We start from the raw sequence: 23,387 nt of genomic DNA on the forward strand, positions 1-23,387 counted from the left end.
CTTTACCTCTGACAGAGTGGATAATGAGCTTTTCCGGAGCGGCCTGTTGTTTCTCAATGAGAGTTTCATCATGATACGCCTCAGTTAGCACCACCACCACCACCACTCCATACAGTACATACACCCATGATGCTTTCATTATATGTTCATAACCATCTATAATAAGAAGGGACTCCAGCTATGGCGTTTTCAACTCCAGAATACAGTATCTTTTCATGTGCTTATACTGTAGAAAGACTATCTCTGTGTATGCCACATGTATGTCTAAATCACATTGTGTTTGCCTTAATCGTTCTTCAAGAAGCTACAAATACAAACGATTCAGGCCATCATCAGTGTCTCTCCACAGTGTTTCCTTCCTCATTGGTTAGCTATCGGCTTATATTAAAGTGAATCCATTTAGTTATATTGTAATTAAGGCCATGCACCACAGGCTGAAATGACATTTTTGACTCTACCTATCAATTTTGAGGTTTGTTGGCATTTTGGTCTATTAATATTAGCATTTTCAAAAAGTAAACAAACATTTCAAATACTTGATGAAATGTTCTATTTTCTTTAGTTTATCATACTATCGTCATCAACATTTTAATGAATTTTAACCACTTTAAAATGGACATGCATAAATTATTTCAACACTCACTACATTAAATTACACACAATTTAAAAGGCGATTTCATAGAGAGTGTTACAAACTGGACTATATTTAGTAACTTACTTTGAAGAGATGTGGGTCTATAGGCATTTGGCGTTTGGTAGTCTAAATTCAGTGTAAGTGTACTTGTCTTTAACTGCCATTTCCCAAAAGTCAGACTCTTCCCACACGCCAACACATTTTTCTCAGCTTCAGAAGCATCTGCTTTCACCAAATGTTTTGTGGTTATACTTAGATGTATTCTCCAGACGACTTGCCCAGAGGAAATTGTTGATATGTTGTCAATGTTTTATTCTAGATAACATGTCTTTAGTATTTTACAGATAGAAAGATGAAACAAGTATTTATCCAAGATCTGCTCTGGGCAAGTCTGGTCCTGTAGTGTCTTAACAAAATGAAAACAAAATATTTATGCTGACTTCATCCAGTGTCCAGGAAAATGTATTTACGCTACATTTGCATATTTTAATAACATATGGTTATTAATACAAAAAAGTATTATATTTGTCTAAATTCAACTGGTAAAAGTTTATTGTGATATGATTAAGGAACAAAAAAATCCCTATTACATTTACATCATTTAGCAGACGCTCTTATCCAGAGCGACTTACAAATTGGTGCAACCACTTTTTTTATTCTTTTTTTTATGGGGGGGTGGGGGGGGGGGGGGGGGGTAGAAGGATTACTTTATACTATTCCAGGTATTCCTTAAAGAGGTAGGGTTTCAAGTGTCTCCGGAAGGTGGTCAGTGACTCCGCTGTCCTGGCACCTATGAGGGTGTGGTGCATGGCCTTAAGCTTATATCCATTGGATGTTGATCAGTGTTAGTGAGTGAATGAAAATTGTGGTGTGCGCCGGGCAGGCTGGCAATGCCAACAACTGGGATATAGCTGACATTTGACACACACACACACACACTCACACACACACACACACACTGGGACGTCTGGAGAACAGTAATCATCACTGATTGGCTAATTAAGACTCTGTGGGAGTAAAACTTCCTCACTAAGGAACTACTCAATGGGAGCTGGACTCCACTGTGCCTGTGTGCACTCTCAATAAGCCACAGTCTGTACACTGTGTGCAACAAACACAGGTCTTAGTAACACTACTTGCATCGGTAGTTATACTACTGTTATGTCTACTAATAAAAAGGATATTAAACATTTGTTTTAGTGTGTTTCTGGGCTTACCATTTTGTTTGTTTAGCAGTAGCTGTGTTTCCAAACCTGTCTAATGAATTGTTCATGGGGGGCAGCTGGTGCCTGTGTGTCTGTGGCAGAGGCGTGAAGCCTGTTTGTTCCTGCGCGTCACACTGGTGTGCGAGTCGACAGGCCACAGAAATTGCCACGCTTGTTGGGGCGACGTACGCCGTCAGACTTTATTTTCTGCTAATTATGGCGTTCCGACCCCTTCTTAGTCTGTTGATGCTGATCTATCAGTGTGTGTGTGTGTGTGTCCATGTGCCCACGTGCGAGACATGCGTGTGTGCATGTGGACATGTATATGTGTTTACATGTATCCGACTAATAGCTTTAGACACACTACCATCGAAAAAGAGACTTGCAATTCTCAAACAAGAACATCTCTGGTATAACAACTCAAACTATAGCAGTTGTCTGCCTGCGTCTCCTCTTAGTAGTATGACACCAGTAGAGTTCCTAGTTCCTGGACTGTCTCTCCTGTCATACACACACGCACACGTACGAGCTAGTTCCCCTGCCCCTCACTCTACCAGTAATTAATTACAGATTAAATTAGAGCTCCTGAGTGCTCCCTCATACTGCTCCGCTGCTCTGGAGGAGTGATGGGAGGGCACAGGGACACGGGTCTGAGATGCTCTGATAAGGCCTTGGATGATTACAACAGAACACCTCCGCTTCCATCCTTCCATTCACAGAGTTCCGCTGTGGAGAGACAGAGACAGAACACAGGGAGAGGAGGATGACCTCTGGATTAGTTTAATTAGTTCGAAATAATGACTGACAGGAAGTGTGTGTGTGTGTGTGTGTGGGGGGGGGGGGGGGGGGTTCTGTCTGTCTGTCTGTGTGCGTGCGTGTGTCTGTGTGTGTGCGCGCATCTGTGTGTTTTCGTGGATGAAGGATGAGTAGTCCCAGATTTGCATGTGATTTAGCTATCTACAATAGTCAAACATGTTGGCTATGGTAAACGCGTATACAGATCTGGGACCAGGAAAAAGGATGAGTGGCTCACAAATTGAAGAGGATAAGGAAATAGGTGGCATTTGGCTATGTAACTGAAGGTGTGAGTAAGAAATCACAATAGGCAACAGTAGGTGATGTTGCAAAGGGTGCTTGATAGGCACGCCAGAGCACACGTACATACATTCCCATGGATCTTGTACTGTATGATTAGCTAGTGATACTGCTGAAACCTGATGCTACCGGTTTCATGTAGTTCCCTGACTGCCTGCCTAGCTGCTTTTACTGGCTTATGTGAGAGCAGAGAACGAGGTGAGTTGGCATGATCAGTGTTGAAGAGATGCCTCCTAAATGTTGACTGTTCGCTCCGTGTGGACCTGGCTTTTTGACTGCCATGCACAGAGCCACGGGACTCATACACTAACTAACGTCAATGCTATCTGACCTGATTCGCAGGATGATAGCGACAGAGGAGGTTCTTTGGTGTCGGGTACATTTTCTGTAATTAGAGGGAAGGGAAGAGGAGTGCAAAGATAATACGTGAGAAATATATACACAACCGTGTATATTCCCCCTCAATCCGACGGCTCTTGGACTTTGTGCAAACTCGAAACTGCATATCCTGAGGCCGCATTTTTTGTACATGGGGATTTTAACCCTTTGACACGTACGATCACATATTTGTGATCATTGTCGAGTGGTCCTTGCAGCGTACCATAGCAAATATGTGATTGGAACAGTAGCAACAGAATGTATGATGCAACAAACGACTCTAAACAGCGTTGTTGTCTAAAAAGCATCTAAACAATGCTTTGTACTGATGGGAAATAAAGGTCTACACAACTTTATTCCTAAATTTGACCTTTTATTGTAAAAGATAAATGCAAACTTCATCATCCAAGCATCACACGGAACACATCCACAGCCAAACTCATTCCATAAACCAGTCTAAATGACAGGTTGCACTGAGAAAAAACAAAACATAAGTTAGCGACCTAACAGCTAGACTTGTTTACAATGTACCACATCTCTGGTAAGCACAAAGGAGAAATGTACTATTGTTTAGAAAATAAAGGCGTGTAAACTAAGCTAACAGCAGCTAAATTCTTTATGATGGCAGCCATGTTTGACAAGCGAAAACTCCCTAATCCCAGAATGCCATTCACTATAAGATGCAAATAAACAAAGTCAAAGTCAAAGATGGCTGCGCGCATTGCCCCCAAAATATGAACTTAGTTCGGCCACTTTTCAGCATATTACAAAACTTCGATGTAGTTGTTACAGTGTATACAAGAACCGGAGCACATGACAAATAATGTCATTTACCGTTTTTGACAAATCACAAAGCAAATAAAATGTTATCACCTCACAGATCATCACCCCAAATACAAGCCTACTGCCTAGCCTAACCGTAGCACGGAAGCTAAACAGGGTTGCTAGATTTAGGGTAAACCATTTTAGGGGGGTTTGTGGGGGGTTAACGTCATCTGTGGGGGATTTCAAGTCCATGGGGCGGTAAAAATGGGGGAAGGTTATGCAGGAAATATTTATATGATGGGGGATTTATCAATAAATGGGGGGCAAACACAGGAGAAGTTTATAAGCTAAATAAAACCCTTTTAAGGGGGGTCTAAGCTAGCAACCCTGCGTAACGATAGTTACAATCTAAGTCAGTCGAGTGAACCATCCCTTCAGCTTGTTTTGTTATAACATCTTTGGTCTGACAGACGTTTACGTGACAACCAGAATGCATTGTATGATGTCAACAAACATGGCGCCACACATAGCTGGCATTTAGCTTAGCATTAGCTCATCATTGTCACGATCGTTATAAACAGCAGACCAAGGCGCAGCGTGATATGCGTACATCTTTTATTTCGTACACAACACTAACAAAACAACAAACCAAACGATACGTGAAGTCCTAGGTTAACACACCAAAACAAACCTTACGGAACAAGATCCCACAAATAACTAGTGCCAACAGGCTGCCTAAGTATGGTTCCCAATCAGAGACAATGAGAATCAGCTGCCTCTGATTGGGAACCACCCTGGCCAACATAGATCTACACGAACTAGATCATGACATAGAAAATGACACATAGAAAAAAGGGCGTGACAGTACCCCCCCCCCCCCCCCCCCCCCCCAAAGGCGCGGACTGCGACCGCGCCAACCAAACACAAGAGGGTAGGTGCCGGGTGGGCATTCCGCCTCGGAGGCGGATCTGGCTCCGGGCGTGACCACCACTCTCTCTCTACCCCCCCGTAGCGCCCCTGGTCTGGTCTGGCCCCGCTGGCCGGAGCTGGACTGGACATCGGTGGAGCGGATTGCTTTGGCTCTGGTGTGGAGCAGCTGACCGGTGCCGGACCAGGCACCGGTGGAACAGGCACGGACCGTGCCGGACTGACGACGCGCACCACTGGCTTGGTGCGGGGAGCAGGAACGGGCTGACGACGCGCACCACTGGCTTGGTGCGGGGAGCAGGAACGGGCCGGACCGGGCTGACGACGCGCACCACTGGCTTGGTGCGGGGAGCAGAAACGGGCCGGACGGGCTGGCGACGCGCACCACTGGCTTGGTGCGGGGAGCAGGAACGGGCCGGACCGGGCTGGCGACGCGCACCACTGCCTTGGTGCGGGGAGCAGGAACGGGCCGGACCGGGCTGACGACGCGCACCACTGGCTTGGTGCGGGGAGCAGGAACGGGCCGGACCGGGCTGACGACGCGTACCACTGGCTTGGTGCGGGGAGCAGGAACGGGCCGGACCGGGCTGACGACGCGCACCACTGGCTTGGTGTGGGGAGCAGGAACAGGCCGGACCGGGCTGGTGACGTGCACCACTGGCTTGGTGCGGGGAGCAGGAACAGGCCGGACCGGGCTGGCGACGCGCACCACAGGCTTAGTGCGGGGAGCAGGGACGGGCCTGACCGTACTGGGAACACACCCCACTGGCCTTGTGCGGGAATCAGGAACGGGCCGGACCGGACTGGTGACACACACCACTTGCTTGGTGCGAGGAGCGGGACTGGGTTTCCTCATAAACCTCCGCTCCCTCTGCTGCCTACTCAGTTCCTCTCGACGTGCCTCCACACTCTCCTTCTCCCTCATGACCAGTGACCCCCGTAACCTAGCGGCCTCCTCTGCTAACCGACTGAACCGCTCTATCGCGGCCTCCTGCTGCCTCGTCATCCATGGCGTGAGCCCCCCCCTAAAAATGTGTTGGGCTTGTCTCTCCCCCGTGCTCATGGCCTCCATCCCTCTTGCCAGACTCTCACTCATCTCCTCCCAGGTCCATCCTCTCTCCTCGTCACGCTGCTTGATCCAGTCGAGGTGGGATCTTCTGTCACGATCGTTATAAACAGCGGACCAAGGCGCAGCGTGATATGCGTACATCTTTTATTTCGTACACAACACTAACAAAACAACAAACCAAACGATACGTGAAGTCCTAGGTTAACACACCAAAACAAACCTTACGGAACAAGATCCCACAAATAACTAGTGCCAACAGGCTGCATAAGTATGGGTCCCAATCAGAGACAACGAGAATCAGCTGCCTCTGATTGGGAACCACCCTGGCCAACATAGATCTACACGAACTAGATCATGACATAGAAAATGACACATAGAAAATTCACACCCTGGCTCAACATATAAGAGTCCCCAGAGCCAGGGCGTGACAATCATAATCAGTACAACCTTCCAAAAAGTATTTTACACACATTATACCTGTCCATTACAATTTATTCAAGAAGCGGAATGCATGATTTTTCACCAGTACTTGAAAACATGTGAATAAAACATTAAATATATTATGCTCCATACATACATACATACATACATACATACATACATACATACATACATACATACATACATACATACATACATACATACATACATACGGTGTGCTACATTAGAAATGACAACACAATATACAGAAACTATAATGATAACATGATAAAATAAATAATAAGGCACTTACTTTGATAGCAACGCACACATGTCCAAAGTTATTATTTGTAAGGAAAACAACAATGAAGGCAATGCAGGCACCAGCCAGAAGATGTGCCAGGGGGAAAAGTTTGTGCAAGGCCTGTTCTGACTAGAGATGCCCAATGTCTTCATACTTGATCTGGGGAAACACTGGGGAAGTGCTTGGGCTATCGTCAAAGAGAAAAGTTTGTCTGGCTCAGAAAAACATCAAACATAAACTGTCCGCAACAGTGAAATGGCTACTTCTATGTGAATTAATGAGGAGGCAGAACACACTACAATTCAAACTGTTGTTAGAAAATAAAACTTGTAAAAAATATTTTTAACCTTTTAGACCCCAATAGAATTCTAGAATGCTGCTGTAGATTACTGACATAACTCAAAAACCAAGAACAAATGACAATTACAAGTTAACGTAGTTTTAAAGAGCACAATCCCTTCTTTAATATGACACTACATTCATGTCAATAGGAATAACACTAATTTAGTCTTCCATTGTGTAAAGACACTCACTATCAAAAAACGATTAACACTCAACACAACAAAAAAGTTGTAGTATTTAAATTGTAGTACATTTGACTAAATTACTCACTTAAAATGTACCAAGTATACTATATTATACACATAAATATTATTTACATATAAATAAATAGAATATCCTAAATATGATCAGAGGACAATATTCAGAAAGTATTTCAAAACACAAACAAAGTAGGCTATTGGATTGACAACGATTCTTACATCTGTAACAATGTAAAAATGCAAACAACTATTCAGAGACTATTTCAAAATATAGGTAGCCTCTCTCAATAGGATTTAGTACAGACCAGGCCTGACAAATAACGTAGAAATATTAGCCTACTTTGACAACAATTCAGTGAATGCAACAAGTATTAGATCGAAACAGATGAAGATACAAAACTGTTCAGAGACAATCAAAAATGTGTTGGACAAATTCATATTTCACACTGTCACTTTAGTGTTTGCATTTAGCCTACAACATGTCATGGAACTTCTGGAAGCACGGCCCTATCCTGCAAAGTGGCACAGACCATGTAGAGCACCCAAAGGTGGTTTCTACACATCTCCCACTCTTTGCCCTGCGTCCACACCACACACCCTCTTGTGCCCTTCAAACTTCACCTGCTTTCAAATGAGTTACAACTCGGTCCACACGTCCTGGTGCCACAGTCTTGGTTCCCCTCTTCTTGCCACTGTAGCCATATCACAAAGTGAATGCACAAGTTGCATTTTGAATGCCTTCAGGGACCAGTGCCTGCAGTTTATGGGAATGGGCCTTTGCTGGGTCCCCCACACAATGTACTCATTTATGATGGCAATGTTGAGCATCCCCCAAAACACATACTTACACCATTTTCTGCCTGTGCGTCCAACATTGTAATAGCTCCTCAGTTCGTCAAGATGGTCAACCCTGCCCATTTTCTTGTTGTAATCCATTACAAGGTCTGGAACAGATACAAGTTCCTACCACTGTCGACTCCGGGATGCTGACCTTCTAGGCAGATTTGCAAAGAAAAAGTCCAGTGTCTGTGTTCTTTTGCCCATCTTAATCTTTTATTTTTATTGGCCAGTCTGAGATATGGCTTTTTCTTTGCAACTCTGCCTAGGTCAGCATCCCGGAGTCGCCTCCTCACTGGTGACGTTGAGACTGGTGTTTTGCGGGTACTATTTAAGAAAGCTGCCAGTTGAGGACCTGTGAGGCGTCTGTTTCTCAAACTAGACACTCTAATGTATTTGTCCTCTTGCTCAGTTGTGCACCGGGGCCTCCCACTCCTCTTTCTATTCTGGTTTGCACTGTTCTGTGAAGGGAGTAGTACACAGCATTGTACGAGATCTTCAGTTTCTTGGCAATTTCTCGCATGGAATAGCCTTCATTTCTCACAACAAGAATAGACTGACGAGTTTCAGAGGAAAGTTCTTTGTTTCTGGCCATTTTGAGCCTGTAATCGAACCCACAATTGCTGATGCTCCAGATACTCAACTAGTCTCAAGAAGGCCAGTTTTATTGTTTCATTAATCAGCACAACAGTTTTCAACTGTGCTAACATAATTGCAAAAGGGTTTTCTAATGATCAATTAGCCTTTTAAAATGATAAACTTGGATTAGCAAACACAACGTGCCATTGGAATACAGGACTGATGGTTGCTGATAATGGGCCTCTGAATGCCTATGTAGATATTCCATTAAGAATCAGCCGTTTCCAGCTACAATAGCCATTTACAACATTAACAATGTCTACACCGTATTTCTGATCAATTGGATGTTATTTTAATGGACACAAAAATTGCTTTTCTTTCGAAAACAAGGACATTTCTAAGTGACCCCAAACTTTTGAATGGTAGTGTGTGTATATATATATATATATATATATATATATATATATATATATATATACATACATACAGTTGAAGTCGGAAGTTTACATACACCTTAGCCAAATACATTTAAACTCAGTTTTTCACAATTATTGACATTTAATCCTATTAAAATTCCCTGTCTTAGGTCAGTTAGGATCACCACTTTATTTTAAGAATGTGAAATGTCAGAATAATAGTAGAGAGAATTATTTATTTCAGCTTTTATTTCTTTCATCACATTCCGAGTGGGTCAGAAGTTTACATACACTCAATTAGTATTTGGTAGCATTGCCTTTAAATTGTTTAACTTGGGTCAAACGTGAAGGAAAAGCAGCCAACGAGTGTGCAAAGCTGTCATCAAGGCAAAGGGTGGCTACTTTGAAGAAATATAAGCTTGTTTTTCTCCACTGTTTGTAAACATTGTAAATGTAAACAAACACTCTATAGCCTCATAACATGGTTAAAACAATAATGTTGATATCATGGATGGTCAGTCCTTGTATCCATAGCTCTGTCTATTAATCTGAGAGTAGTTACATTTCTCCAGTCCCATCCCTCAGCTTTTTACCAAAACAGAGGCGGGCGATCGTTTTGTTATTGTTTCATCTCTGGATTTGCCATTTAAACAGCTGCATCAAGATATCAAAGTGTCACCAACAATAAGGTACAGTGGCTTGCGAAAGTATTCACCCCCCTTGGCATTTTTTCTATTTTGTTGCCTTACAACCTGGAATTGAAATGTGTTTGTATCATTTGATTTACACAACATGCCTACCACTTTGAAGATGCAAAATATGTTTTATCGTGAAACAAACAAGAAATAAGACAAAAAAACAGAAAACTTGAGCGTGCATAACTATTCACCCCCCCCCAAAGTCAATACTTTGTAGAGCCACCTTTTGCAGCAATTACAGCTGCAAGTCTCTTGGGGTATGTCTCTATAAACTTGGCACATCTAGCCACTGGGATTTTAGCCCATTCTTCAAGGCAAAACTGCTCCAGCTCCTTCAAGTTGGATGGGTTCCGCTGGTGTACAGCAATCTTTAAGTCATACCACAGATTCTCAATTGGATTGAGGTCTGGGCTTTGACTAGGCCATTCAAGACATTTAAATGTTTCTCCTTAAACCACTTGAGTGTTGCTTTAGCAGTATGCTTAGGGTCATTGTCCTGCTGGAAGGTGAACCTCCGTCCCAGTCTCAAATCTCTGGAAGACTGAAACAGGTTTCCCTCAAGAATTTCCCTGTATTTAGCGCCATCCATCATTCCTTAAATTCTGTCCAGTTTCCCAGTCCCTGCCGATGGAAAAACATTCCTACAGCATGATGCGGCAACCACCATGCTTCACTGTGGGGATGGTGTTCTTGGGGTGATGAGAGGTGTTGGGTTTGTGCCAAACATAGCGTTTTCCTTGATGGCCAAAAAGCTCAATTTTAGTCTAATCTGACCAGAGTACCTTCTTTCATATGTTTGGGGAGTCTCCCACATGCCTTTTGGTGAAAACCAAACGTGTTTGCTTATTTTTTTCTTTAAGCAATGGCTTTTTTCTGGCCACTCTTTCGTAAAGCCCAGCTCTGTGGAGTATACGGCTTAAAGTGGTCCTATGGACAGATACTCCAATCTCCGCTGTGGAGCTTTGCAGCTCCTTCAGGGTTATCTTTGGTCTCTTTGTTGCCTCTCTGATTAATGCCCTCCTTGCCTGGTTCGTGAGTTTTGGTGTGCGGCCCTCTCTTGGCAGGTTTGTTGTGGTGCCATATTCTTAAAATGTTTTAATAATGGAGCTCTGTGGGATGTTCAAAGTTTCAGATATTTTTTTATAACCCAACCCTGATCTGTACTTACATTTACATTTTAGTCATTTAGCAGACGCTCTTATACAGAGCGACTTACAGTTAGTGAGTGCACACATAATTTTTTCATACTGGTCCCCCGTGGGAATCGAACCCACAACCCTGGCGTTGCAAACACCATGCTCTACCAACACAGATGAACGTGGTACCTTCAGGCGTTTGGAAATTGCTCCCAAGGATGAACCAAACTTGTGGAGGTCTACAATTTTTTTTCTGAGGTCTTGGCTGATTTCTTTTGATTTTTCCCATGATGTCAAGCAAAGAGGCACTGAGTTTGAAGGTAGGCCTTGAAATACATCCACAGGTACACCTCCAATTGACTCAAATTATGTCAATTAGCCTATCAGAAGCTTCTAAAGCCATGACATCATTTTCTGGAATTTTCCAAGCTGTTTAAAGGCACAGTGAACTTAGTGTATGTAAACTTCTGACCCACTGGAATTGTGATACAGTGAATTATAAGTGAAATAATCTGTCTGTAAACAATTGTTGGAAAAATTACTTGTGTCATGCACAAAGTAGATGTCCTAACCGACTTGCCAAAACTATAGTTTGTTAACAAGAAATGTGTGGAGTGGTTGAAAAACAAGTTTTAATGACTCCAACCTAAGTGTATGTAAACTTCCGACTTCAACTGTATACTGAGATCATGTGACAGATCTTGTGACACTTAGATTGCACACAGGTGGACTTTATTTAACTAATTATGTGATTATTTAACTAATTAAGGTAATTGGTTGCACCAGATCTTATTTAGGGGCTTCATAGCAAAGGGGGTGAACACATATGCACACACCACTTTTCTGTTATTTATTTTTTAGATTTTTATTTATTTTTTATTTCACTTCACCAATTTGGACTGTTTTGTGTATGTCCATTACACGAAATCCAAATAAAAATCTATTTAAATTACAGGTTGTAATGCAACAAAATAGGAAAAATGCCAAGGGGGATAACTACTTTTGCAAGGCACTGTAAACAGTTGGCCTATAGCAAATGCTATAGATCAAGGGGTATATCATTTATTGCGATGACTGGAATTCTGATAGACTTTGGTTTTTTATGTAAAGATATCATTTAATTGTATTATTATATGTTGTAGAAAGAGATGGGTTAGAAGAAGCCTACATAACCACCCCATAAAGTCAAATGTAACATCAATATATGGCCAGCTATGTAACCTTTAACATAGATTTATCCTGCAATAGATGTTGTTCAATTGTGTCATACATTTTTGTCTTCTTCTAATGCCTCTTAAGGGGAAAGTAATCTAAAAGTAACTGAATGTATTCAGATTACGTTACTGAGTTTGGGTAATCCAAAAGTTACGCTACTGATTACAATTTTGGACAGGTAACTAGTAACTGTAACGGATTACATTTATTAAGTAACCTACCCAACCCTGTTAGCTGACTATATACAGCTAAACACTGCAACTATTTCCATGAGACAGCGCGCAATCATTCGAGCTCCACCGCTGATGTGCTCGCCTGTACCAACCAAGTTATCATGACATGACAGGATTTGCTAATCTGTTAGCTATTCTCCAAGTTTCACAGCATCAAACATTGACAACACCAAACATATATCTGCTGTTTACTTATTTCACTCACCTCGATATCATCGTGCAAGGACGTGTGCAAATCCGTATCTCATCCGTATCACCAACCAACATAGATAAAGCTTCTTTCACAGTGAAAAGTCATGTCTGCTTCGGCGCTGTCATTTTGAGTAATGAAGTTTAAAAAACGTTCAAAGTTAAATGACAGCATACCCTGTTTCTGGTTGATGACAACAGCCATGTGAATACGACAACAGGTTGTTAGCAAGTTAATTTTGCGATATTGACACAGATCATTGTTAGAAAAACAAGGCAGTTTGTGGCTGCTATAGTAATTTAAAGAAAAGCCATTGACGGCCGCTATGGGTTTTAAAGGGTTTTAAATGTACTAGTGAAACATAGCCTATAAATAATTAGCAGGCAACGTGCCTTGGTTTGAGGGCAGCGCTGGTTAACTGTCCTGTTGCGTAACAATCCCATTTTGGAACAGTGAGTGCATCCTGACATCATGTTAGAGATATTTGGAACTCACACATGAAAAGGTTAATAAAGAAAATCTGATGAAAAAGCTACTGAAGTTCTTTCAACACATCGCCTGCACTACTCGCTCATCAACAATTCTTGACCATTGATACTCCACCTTCTGGGATGGCTACAAGGCCCTCCCCCACCCTCCCTTTGGCAAATCAGATCACGCCTCTATTCTGCTCTTCCCTTCCTATAGGCAGAAACAAACAGGAAGTACTCGTGGTAAGGACTGTTCAACGTTGGTCTGACCAATCGGAATCTATGCTTCAAGATTGTTTTGATCATGTGGACTGGGATATGTTCCGGGTTGCCTCTGAGAATAACATTGATGTAAATCAAATCAAATCAAATTGTGTTTGTCAGATGTGCCGAATACAACAGGTGTAGACCTTACAGTGAAATGCTTACTTACAAGCCCTTAGTCAGTATACACTGACTCGGTGACTGAGTTAATCAGGAAGTGCATAGAGGATGTTGTTCCCACTGTGACGATTAGAACTTATCCAAACCAAAAACCGTGGAAAGATGGCAGCATTCGCGCAAAACTGAAAGCGCAAACCACTGCATTTAAGCACGGCAAGGTGACTGGGAACATGGACGAGTACAAACAGTCCAGCAATGCCCTCCGTAAGGCAATCAAACAGGCAAAACATCAGTACAGAGTCGCAATTCAATGGCTCAGACACAAGACATATGTGGCAGGGACTCCAGACAATCACGGATTATAAAGGGAAAACCAGCCACGTCGAGGACACCAACACCTTGCTCCTGGACAAGCTAAATACCTTCTTAGCCCACTTAGAGGAAAACATAGTGCCGCCAACGCAGGCCACTGCCACTCACAAGCACTGTGAGCTCTCGTTCTCTGTGGCCACCGCGAGTAAGACATTTAAGCGTGTTAACCCTTGCAAGGCTGCCTAGCTGCATCCTCAGAGCATTGCAGACCAGCTGGCTGGAGTGTTTACGAACATATTCAATCTCTCCCTATCCCAGTCTGTTGTCCCCACTTGCTTCAAGATGTCCACCATTGTTCCTGTACCCAAGAAAGTGAAGATAACAAAACTAAATTACTATTACCCCATAGAACTCACGTCTGTCATCATGAAGTGCTTAGAGAGGATCATATCACCTCCACCTTACCCAACACCCTAGATCCACTACAATTTGCATGCCGCCCCGGCAATTTGTATACCGCCCCAGCAAATCCACGGATGACGCCATCACACTGCACACTTCCCTATCCCATCTGGACAAGAGGAATACTTATATAAGAATGCTGTTCATCGACTACAGCTCAGCCTTCAACACCATAGTGCCCTCCAAGCTCATCACTAAGCTCGGGGGACTGGGTCTAAACCCTGCCCTGTGCAACTGTGTCCTGGACTTCCTGATGGGCCGACCACAGGTGATGAAGGTAGGCAACAACACCTCCGCTACACTGATCCTCAACACGGGGGCTCCATAAAGGTGCATGCTCAGCCACCTCCTGTTCACCGATGACTGCGTGGCCACGCACGTCTCCAACTCAATCATGAAGTTTGCAGATGACACAACAACGATAAGACAGCCTACAGGGAGGAGGTGAGGGCCCTGGTGGAGTGGTGGCAGGAAAATAACCTCAACGTCAACAAAATGAAGGAGCTGATTGTGGACTTCAGGACACAGCAGAGGGAGCACGCCCCCATCCACATCGATGGGGCCACAGTGGAGAGGATGAAAAGCTTCAAGTTCCTCTGCGTGCACATCACTGACAATCTGAAATGGCCCATCCACACAGACAGTGTGGTGAAGAAGGTGCAACAGTGCCTCTTCAACATCAGGAGGCTGAAGAAATTCGGCTTGGCCCCTAACACCCTCACAAACTTCTACAATTGCACCATTGAGAGCATCCTGTCGGGCTGTATCACCGCCTGGTACGGCAACTGCACCGTCTGCAACTGCAAGGCCCCCCAGAGGGTGGTGCAGTCAGCCCAACGCATCACAGGGGGTACACTGCCCACCATGACATCTACAGCACCTGGTGTCACAGTAAGGCCACGAAGATCATCAAGGACCTCAGCCAACCGAGCCATGACCTGTTCACCCCGCTACCACCTAGAAGGTGGAGACAGTACAGGTGCATCAAAGCTGGGACCGAAAGAATGAAAAACAGCTTCTATCTCCAGGCCATCAGACTGTTAAACAGTCACCACTAGCAGGCCTCCTCCCAGTACCTTTCCCTGGTCTTTAGTCACTGTTACTAGCCGGCTACCACCCAGTAGTCAACCCTGTACCTTAGAGCCTTAGTCATTGAACACGGGTCACTTTAATAATGTTTACATACTGTTTTACCCACTTCATATGTATATACTGTATTCTAGTCAAGGCTCATCCTATATAACTACTGCTGAATACACCTTTTCTATTCATATACTGTCCATAATGTCTATACACACCATCATTTACATATATTTATATTCTGGACACTTCTAATATACTTTCTTTTAATTTTTGGGATTTGCGTGTAACAACATTGTTGTCATCTATCACCCACCAGGTGCCCTTGGAGAGTTCCTCAATGAGCTTGACACCTTGATAAGCTCATTTCCTGACCATGGCTCACCGCTCTTTGTACTTGGCAACTTCAACCTCCCGACATCTGCCTACGATTCATTTCTTTCCAACTCTCTCTTTCCCCTCCTTGCCTCTTTTGACCTCACCTTTTCCCAATCCCCTCCAAATCAAAAGGCAGGGCATACATTTGACCTCATCTTTACTAGAGGCTGTTCACCTACTAATCTCACTGCAACCCCCCTCCAGGTCTCTGATCACTACTTTGTTTCCTTTTCTGTCTCCCTTTCCTCCAACGCTACCAACTGAGCCCCTACCCAGATGGTCATGCGCTGTCGCAATCTTCGTTCTCTCTCTCCCACTACTCTCTCTTCTTCTATCCTATTATCTCTCCCTAATGCTAAATCCTTCTCCCTCCTGTCTCCTGATTCTGCCTCTTCGACCCTACTCTCCTCCATTTCTGCATCATATTATTCACACTGTTCCCTTTCCTCCCGGCTGGCTCGGCCCTCCACTCCTGCTCCGTGGCTGACTGACTCATTGCGAGCTTACAGAACAGGGCTGCGGGCAGCTGAGCAAAAATGGAGTAAAGCTAAACTTCCGGAGGACCTATTATCCTTTCCCTCCCTCCTCTCTACCTTCTCTTCCTCTGTATCCAGTGCTAATGCAACTTTCTATCACTCTACATTTCAAGTGTCTGCTTCTAATCCTAGGACACTATTTTCCACCTTCTCCTCCCTCTTTAATTATCCACCCCTCCCCCACCCTCCTCCCTCTCTGTGGACAACTTTGTCAACCACTTTGAAAAGAAGGTTGACGACATCCACCCCTCAGCCTATTGAGTCCACTGGTCCTACTCACACAGAACTACCCTACGCCTTGACTTCTTTCTCCCCTCTCTCTCCAGACAAAATCCTGCGATTAGTGAGGACTGGCCGCCTGACAAGCTGCCTGCTCAACCTCATCCCCTCCTCCCTCATCCCCTCCTCCCTTCTCCAGACCATCTCTGGAGATCTTCTCCCATTCCTCACTTCCCTCACCAACTCATCCCTGACTACTGACATCAAAATGGCCCGAGTCGCTCCCCTCCTCAAGAAACCAACACCTGACTCATCTGACGTAAAGAAATATAGACCTTTATCCCTTCTTTCTTTTCTTTCCAAAACACTTGAGCGCGCTATCTCTGATCAACTCTCTTGTTATCTCTCTCAGAATGCTCTTCTTGACCCTAACCAATTCAGGCTTCAAGACGGGTCATTCAACTTAGACTGCTCGTCTCTGTGTCATGCAGGCTCCACGCACTGCCAAAGCTGACTCTCTCTCCTCTGTTCTCATCCTCCTAGATCTATCCACTGCCTTCAACACCGTGAACCATCAGATCCTCCTCTCCACCCTCTCTAGGCTGGGCGTCTCAGGCTCTGCACACTCTTGGATCTGTGTCTGCACCACATACTCTCACTACTGATGTCCCGCAGGGCTCGGTTCAAGGCCCTCTCCTCTTCTCTCTATACACCAAGTCACTCGGCTCCGTCATATCCTCACATGGTCTCTCCTATCATTGCTATGCGGATGACACTCAACTACTTTTACCCCTTCTGACACCCAGGTGGGGACACGCATCTCTGCGTGCCTGGCAGATATCTCAGCTTGGATGTCAGTCCACCACCTCAAGCTCAACCTCGACAAGACAGAGCTGCTCTTCCTCCCGGGGAAGGCCAAACCGCTCAAAGACCTCTCTATCACAGTTGACAACTCCAAACTGTCGCCCTTCCAGAGTGCAAAGAACCTTGGCGTGACTAGGGCTGTTGCGGTGACTGTATTACCGCCACACTGGCAGTCATGAGTTATGATCGCAGTAAAATTCCATGTGACCGTTGAGTCACGGTAATCTCCTGTTAGGCACTCTGGACATGCTTTGGTTGTACCCAACTTGCTATAGACCATCAGGTCCTAATGGCCTGGTACTCAGAGCTCTATTGTCCCTCTAACCACTCTGACATCAATTCAAATGCAATCAAAAATCACATCAAACACTTATCATTAAAACAGTATCATGCATTAAAAGTTCAATAGCAGGTTGTAACTGAGTGTAGAACATGGTCATTGTGGATGTAGTTTCAAAGCCTAACACAATGAAATGGGCAGCTTTCTAAGGTGATGATTAATTCAATATATGCATATTAGAGCTTATGCATACACATAGGCTTCTGAGCCCAAAAAATGTATTGTGCCGTTATACAATACATAGCCTATTGCATATTACGCATGGCAGAAAAACATAAAACAAAACTGATTTAAGATGTCTTTGGTACATCATTGGTCTAGACTATACTCCCAAATTGTTTTTGGAGGGGACTAATCGCCTTTGAGTGTGGACTGTATTATTATGCATACTGAATGGTTACCTTATGCTATGCTCCAAAATGTATATCCATGAGTCTGGGAGAGAACGTATAGCCAATTGGTTAATTGATTGTGCAGGGCGATTTTGAATAGACTAGTAATAGGGAATTTTATTTCCTGAACCACCATTTGCACTTGACTCCCCTCTTTCTAGCTCTGACTTTGCTGATAGCTACTTCATTGAGGAAAAGGGTACTTACTATGCCTGTGATATGTGGTTGTCCCATTTTCATAATTAAACAGTATATCTCAACACCATCTCCTCCTCTCTCTCCTTTATTCCTTTCTCAAGTGCACAGAGGGGCTGTCAACAGTTTAGTGAAATATGTTTTGTTGCGAAAACATGTTACTATCGATGTTGCCAAACAGATTTTACTTGGTTTCCCAAATTAAGCACTTTTGTAGCTGCAGGAACATGGTTGGGGAGCCCATGGCATACAGAGTTTGGGTGGAAAATCACCTGTCGCGCTGCGAGAGCATGCTCCTCTAACAGTGGTTGATGCATGGAGTGAAATAAGTGTTCTTATATTTATTTCTCAGATGCTCATATTAAGCACATGCTCAGCTATAAAACCGAAATAGCCTACCAGGCATCATTGAAAAACGGATTAGCGGGAAAGCTCAAGGCCCCATTCGCTATTGGAGTGCATGCAGATAACATGCCTTTTCCCTGCCCCTGTTCCTGCCCATTTGATAATGGACCATTCTAAATTCTAATTTTACATATTAGTAAAGACAAGATTAAATTGAGAATAGTCTGATGGGTGAAAATATGATCACTTGATGAGAGAACACATGTGCAGCCTGAGGCAAGGAACAAAGCACAAGCTTTTTTTGTTACTTTCTCAAACCATCAATAGCCTATAGTCGCATCATGCAGCCCATATATGTTTTGATTTCTAAGACATTGTAAGGTTTGTATTATTCACAACTAAAGTTGCCAAATAACTCTAAATCTAGCATATATGACCTGTTTCAAGTGATCACTTTTACGCTCAACATAGCTACTTCATATGTGCACTCACTCCAGAATGGGAAAATATCCTTTCTATTTTATATTCTTCTTACTTTAAAATCATATCATATTAAATAATGGCATAGGACTTATAAGCATATTTTGTCAGCTAAATGAACAGGCCTACAGCCTATGGCATGGAGCATAGCCAGATAACTCATATTCTGTTCTTCTGAAATACATTTTCTTTCAATCATAATTTTTCTTTAAAACTGACTAAAATAAATAATGGATTTATTGTGATGGTGTATATTCAATTGATTTATTATACTATTTTATATGTAGATGTTGCAAAGGTGCGAATCAGCGGCTTGTATGCAGCTTGTACATGTGGAGGCCTGGAGATACTAAACGTATTTAGGTTAATTAACGGTCAATTACCGTGAGACTGGCAGGCTTTTGCATGACAATAACCGGCTGACAAAATGTAATGACCGCGACAGCCTTAGGCGTGACCCTGGATAACACCCTGTCGTTCTCTGCAAACATCAAAGCAGTGACTCGCTCCTGCAGGTTCATGTGCTACAACATCGGTAGAGTATGACCCTACCTCACACAGGAAGCGGCGCAGCTCCTAATCCAGGCACTTGTCATCTCCCATCTGGACTACTGCAACTCGCTGTTGGCTGGTCTCCCCGCTTGTGCCATCAAACCCCTGCAACTTATCCAGATGCAACCTTCCCAAGTTCTCCCATCTCATCTCGCTCCTCCGCACACCCCACTGGCTTCTAGTCGAAGTTTGCATCCACTACAAGACCCTGGTGCTTGCCTACGGAGCAGCAAGGGGAACTGCCCCTCCTTACCTTCAGGTTATGCTCAAACCCTACACCCCAACCCGAGCACTCCGTTCTGCCACCTCTGCTCTCTTGGCCCTCCCACCCCTATGGGAGGGCAGCTGCCTCTCAGCCCAGTCCTAGCTCTTCTCTCTCACCTGGCACCTTAATGGTGGAACCATCTTCCCCCTGAAGCTAGGACAGCAGCCCTGCCCAGCAGAGTCCCCGCACCTGAAACTCTACCTCTTCAAAGATTATCTTAAATAACCCCCTCCTCACCTCTACCCCCACCAAAAAAACTTTCCTGAACCAACATTTGCACTTGACTCCCCCCTTTCTAGCTCTGACTTTTCTGATAGCTACTTCATTGAGGAAAAGGGTACTTACTATGCCTGTGATATGTGGTTGTCCCACCTAACTATCTTAAGGTGAATGAACTAACTGTAAGTCGCTCTGGATAAGAGTGTCTGCTAAATGACTAAAATGTAAAAAAAGGTAAACATAATGATGGGGCAGTGGAGGCTGGTTTAGCCAACTTGGAGAGCCGCTTCTCTCCAGCTGGAGATGGAGTGGGAAAGCATACTTGGACACAGGGTAGGATATCCCTGGATCTGGAAGAGGAGGAGGAGGAGGAGCTGTGAGCTCATTATCTCTAGATCCTGCGGTGAATCTACTGGCAGGCTGCGGTTATTTACTCTGCAATCAGTCTGTACTGCAGTTAATTTTTTGGTTGAATTACTACTAGATATTACTCAATTGTATAGGTACTTTCTTCAATCCCATAAGTCAAAACTACAGTAGAGATTGACCAAATGCTTCAAACACTTGATATGTTTAAAAAGATCAAAGAGGAGTACATGAATGAATGTACTTGTTGTGCTGTTAACATGTTTTTTCTCTTCTTTGTGTTTCCCAGGTTCAGGAGTGGCTCTGTCTCAACTGCCAGATGCAGAGGGCGTTGGGCATTGACATGACCACCCCACGATCCAAGAGCCAGCAGCAGATCCACTCTCCATCCCATCAAGCCAAACCCTTAGTCCAGCCATCACCTGTTCATCAGGCAGCCCAGCTAAAATCCCTTCCCCAGGCCCAGGTGCGGCCCCCACTTCAGTCTTTACCTCACTCCCAACCCCAGGCCCAACCCTATGGTCAAACTCAGCCCCAGGCCCAGCCCTACGGTCAATCCCAGCCCCAGTCCTTTGGCCAAACTCAGCCCCAGCCCTATGGTCAATCCCTGCCTCAGCAACAGCCCTACAGCCAAACTCAGCCCCAACCCTATGGTCAATCCCAGCCCTATGGCCAGTCCCAGCAACAGCTCTATGGTCAATCCCAGCCCCAACAACAGCCCTACGGCCAAAGCCAGCCCCAGCGACAGCCCTTTGGTCAAACCCAGCCTCAAGCCAACCCCCAGGCTCAGCATCAGCCACAGCCCTCCCCTGGCCTACAGAGACACCCTGTCGCCGGCTCAGCCTCACTGCCCGGGTCTTCGACAAGCTCTCCCCAGCACATCCCATATGGCCAGAGAGGGTCTGGAGGTCCCGGCCAGCCCCGGATACCCCACCCTGGGGCAGTCCCCCTGGTGGGCATGGCCAAGGCTCCCTCCCAGCCAGACCTGGGCCGAGGTTCCCCGATGCACCAGGGTGGCCGCCAGGCTGCCAGCGCTGGCTCCTCCCCCGCCCATCGGCCCTCCGCCCCCCAGGGACAGCCTCCCCAGGACGGCCTGACCAAACTGTTTGGCTTTGGGGCGTCGCTCCTCAACCAGGCGGCCAGCACCCTGGCATCTGTTGACCCCCTCTCAGGGCCACCGTCCTCCCAGCCCTCCCCTGCCAGGGGTGGACCTGCCAATAAACAACAAGGACCTCCTGGTGCCAAACCTTTCCAGACAGTTGGCCCGCATGCACCCCAAATGGGTGGACCCCATGCACCCCAAATGAGTGGACCCCATGCGCCCCAAATGGGTGGCCCCCATACACCAACTCAGAAAGGGCCCCAACAGCAGCAGTCGCCTGCGCATCATCACAAGGGTCCACAGCAGCAGCAAGGGTCTCCCCTCAAACAGCAGCAGCAGCCGATGGCCAGACAGGAGCCTGTTCCCAAGCCTGTGGAGCCTGAGAAGCCCAAAGTCAACTGCCCCCTGTGTAAGACGGAGCTCAACATCGGCAGCACAGCCGAGCCACCCAACTACAGGTCCTGCACCCAGTGCCACACCCAAGTGTGCAACCTGTGCGGATTCAACCCCGCGCCTCACCTGGAGGTAAGCAAGACGTTCCCTTTCCACATACTCTACCTCCTCTCTCACCCTTTTTTCTCTTTGTCTCTCTTTCTATCTGTTTCTATTCCCCCCTCTCTCTCTCTCCCTCATTCTGTTGAGCTCTCCCTACCTGTCAGTCACGTTTCTCTCTTCCAAGTCTATCAAATTTGTATTGTGTCCCTTTCAGGAAATGTGTCTTGCATCTCATCTCAAACTCAACAGCACAGCATCACCACATATAGTGGTGTGATCTCAGGATAATATCCTCCTCCCTTTCTCTCTCTCTTTCTCTCGCAGTTTCTCTCTCTCTCTCTCTCTCTCTCTCTCTCTCTCTCTCTCTCTCTCTCTCTCTCTCTCTCTCTCTCTCCCCCCCCCCCCCCCATTACATTGTGAGTAATGTGGCTCACCAACACATTTCCTCATTTTCCTAAATACATTAGTGAATCGTCCATAAACGGATGTTAGATGAGATGTTGACCAAATTGATGAGGATAAGAAACTGGATTAGTTGATATTCTCTCCCTCTGCAGAAAGCCAGGTCAGAAGTCCTCCTAAATGGGGGTTGAGGAGTCTGGGAAAAGGGTTGAGTAAATCACCATTGTGCATATTTGCAGGTTGCCAATTACAGACTGGGAGATGGGAGATGTATTTCTCTCCAGCCTCTATGATTCAGGGAGGCTCAGGCTTTCATCTGTGTGTGTGACCAGAATGTAGAGTGCTGCCGTTGCAGTGTACCAATCACTGGGTGTTTTTAATCCTCCCCACTGACTCAAAGCCTAGCAGAAGGGACGTAGGAGAAACCATAAAGCAGCATTTAGATCCCTGGGTTTGAATTCAGACAAACTACTGGGTGTGTCTTGGGTGATGGATAGCTTTGTGAAGTATGGGGGTTGGGGAAGACTTGTGAGATGTTATTAGCTGTCTCTATTCTCAGGTTGTCTATCTGAAACCTGATCATATGTGACCGACCGCCTTAATTCGGTCTTAAGTAGAAACATTTGAAATTGTGTTTTTTACATTGGATAAAAGCAGAGATACTGAGCTACAAAATGGTATATCACACACTGCATTTAAGGAAACAATGGGAAAGTTATTCTGCTTTGAAAGTTGATAAACTTGTAATCTCACTTTTGAGAAAATGGCCTTTGAATGTTTTGGTACCTAGTGAAGAGCTCTTTGTCTACACCCATTCAGCATTGTTCACACCCTCTTAAGCTTTAGCCCCAACCATCTCATTTTGTTCTCGGAGCGTTCAGAGCAC

The sequence above is a fragment of the Coregonus lavaretus genome (assembly GCF_964263955.1).
Source record: "Coregonus lavaretus genome assembly, contig: HAP1_SCAFFOLD_826, whole genome shotgun sequence".
Lineage (NCBI taxonomy): Eukaryota > Metazoa > Chordata > Actinopteri > Salmoniformes > Salmonidae > Coregonus > Coregonus lavaretus.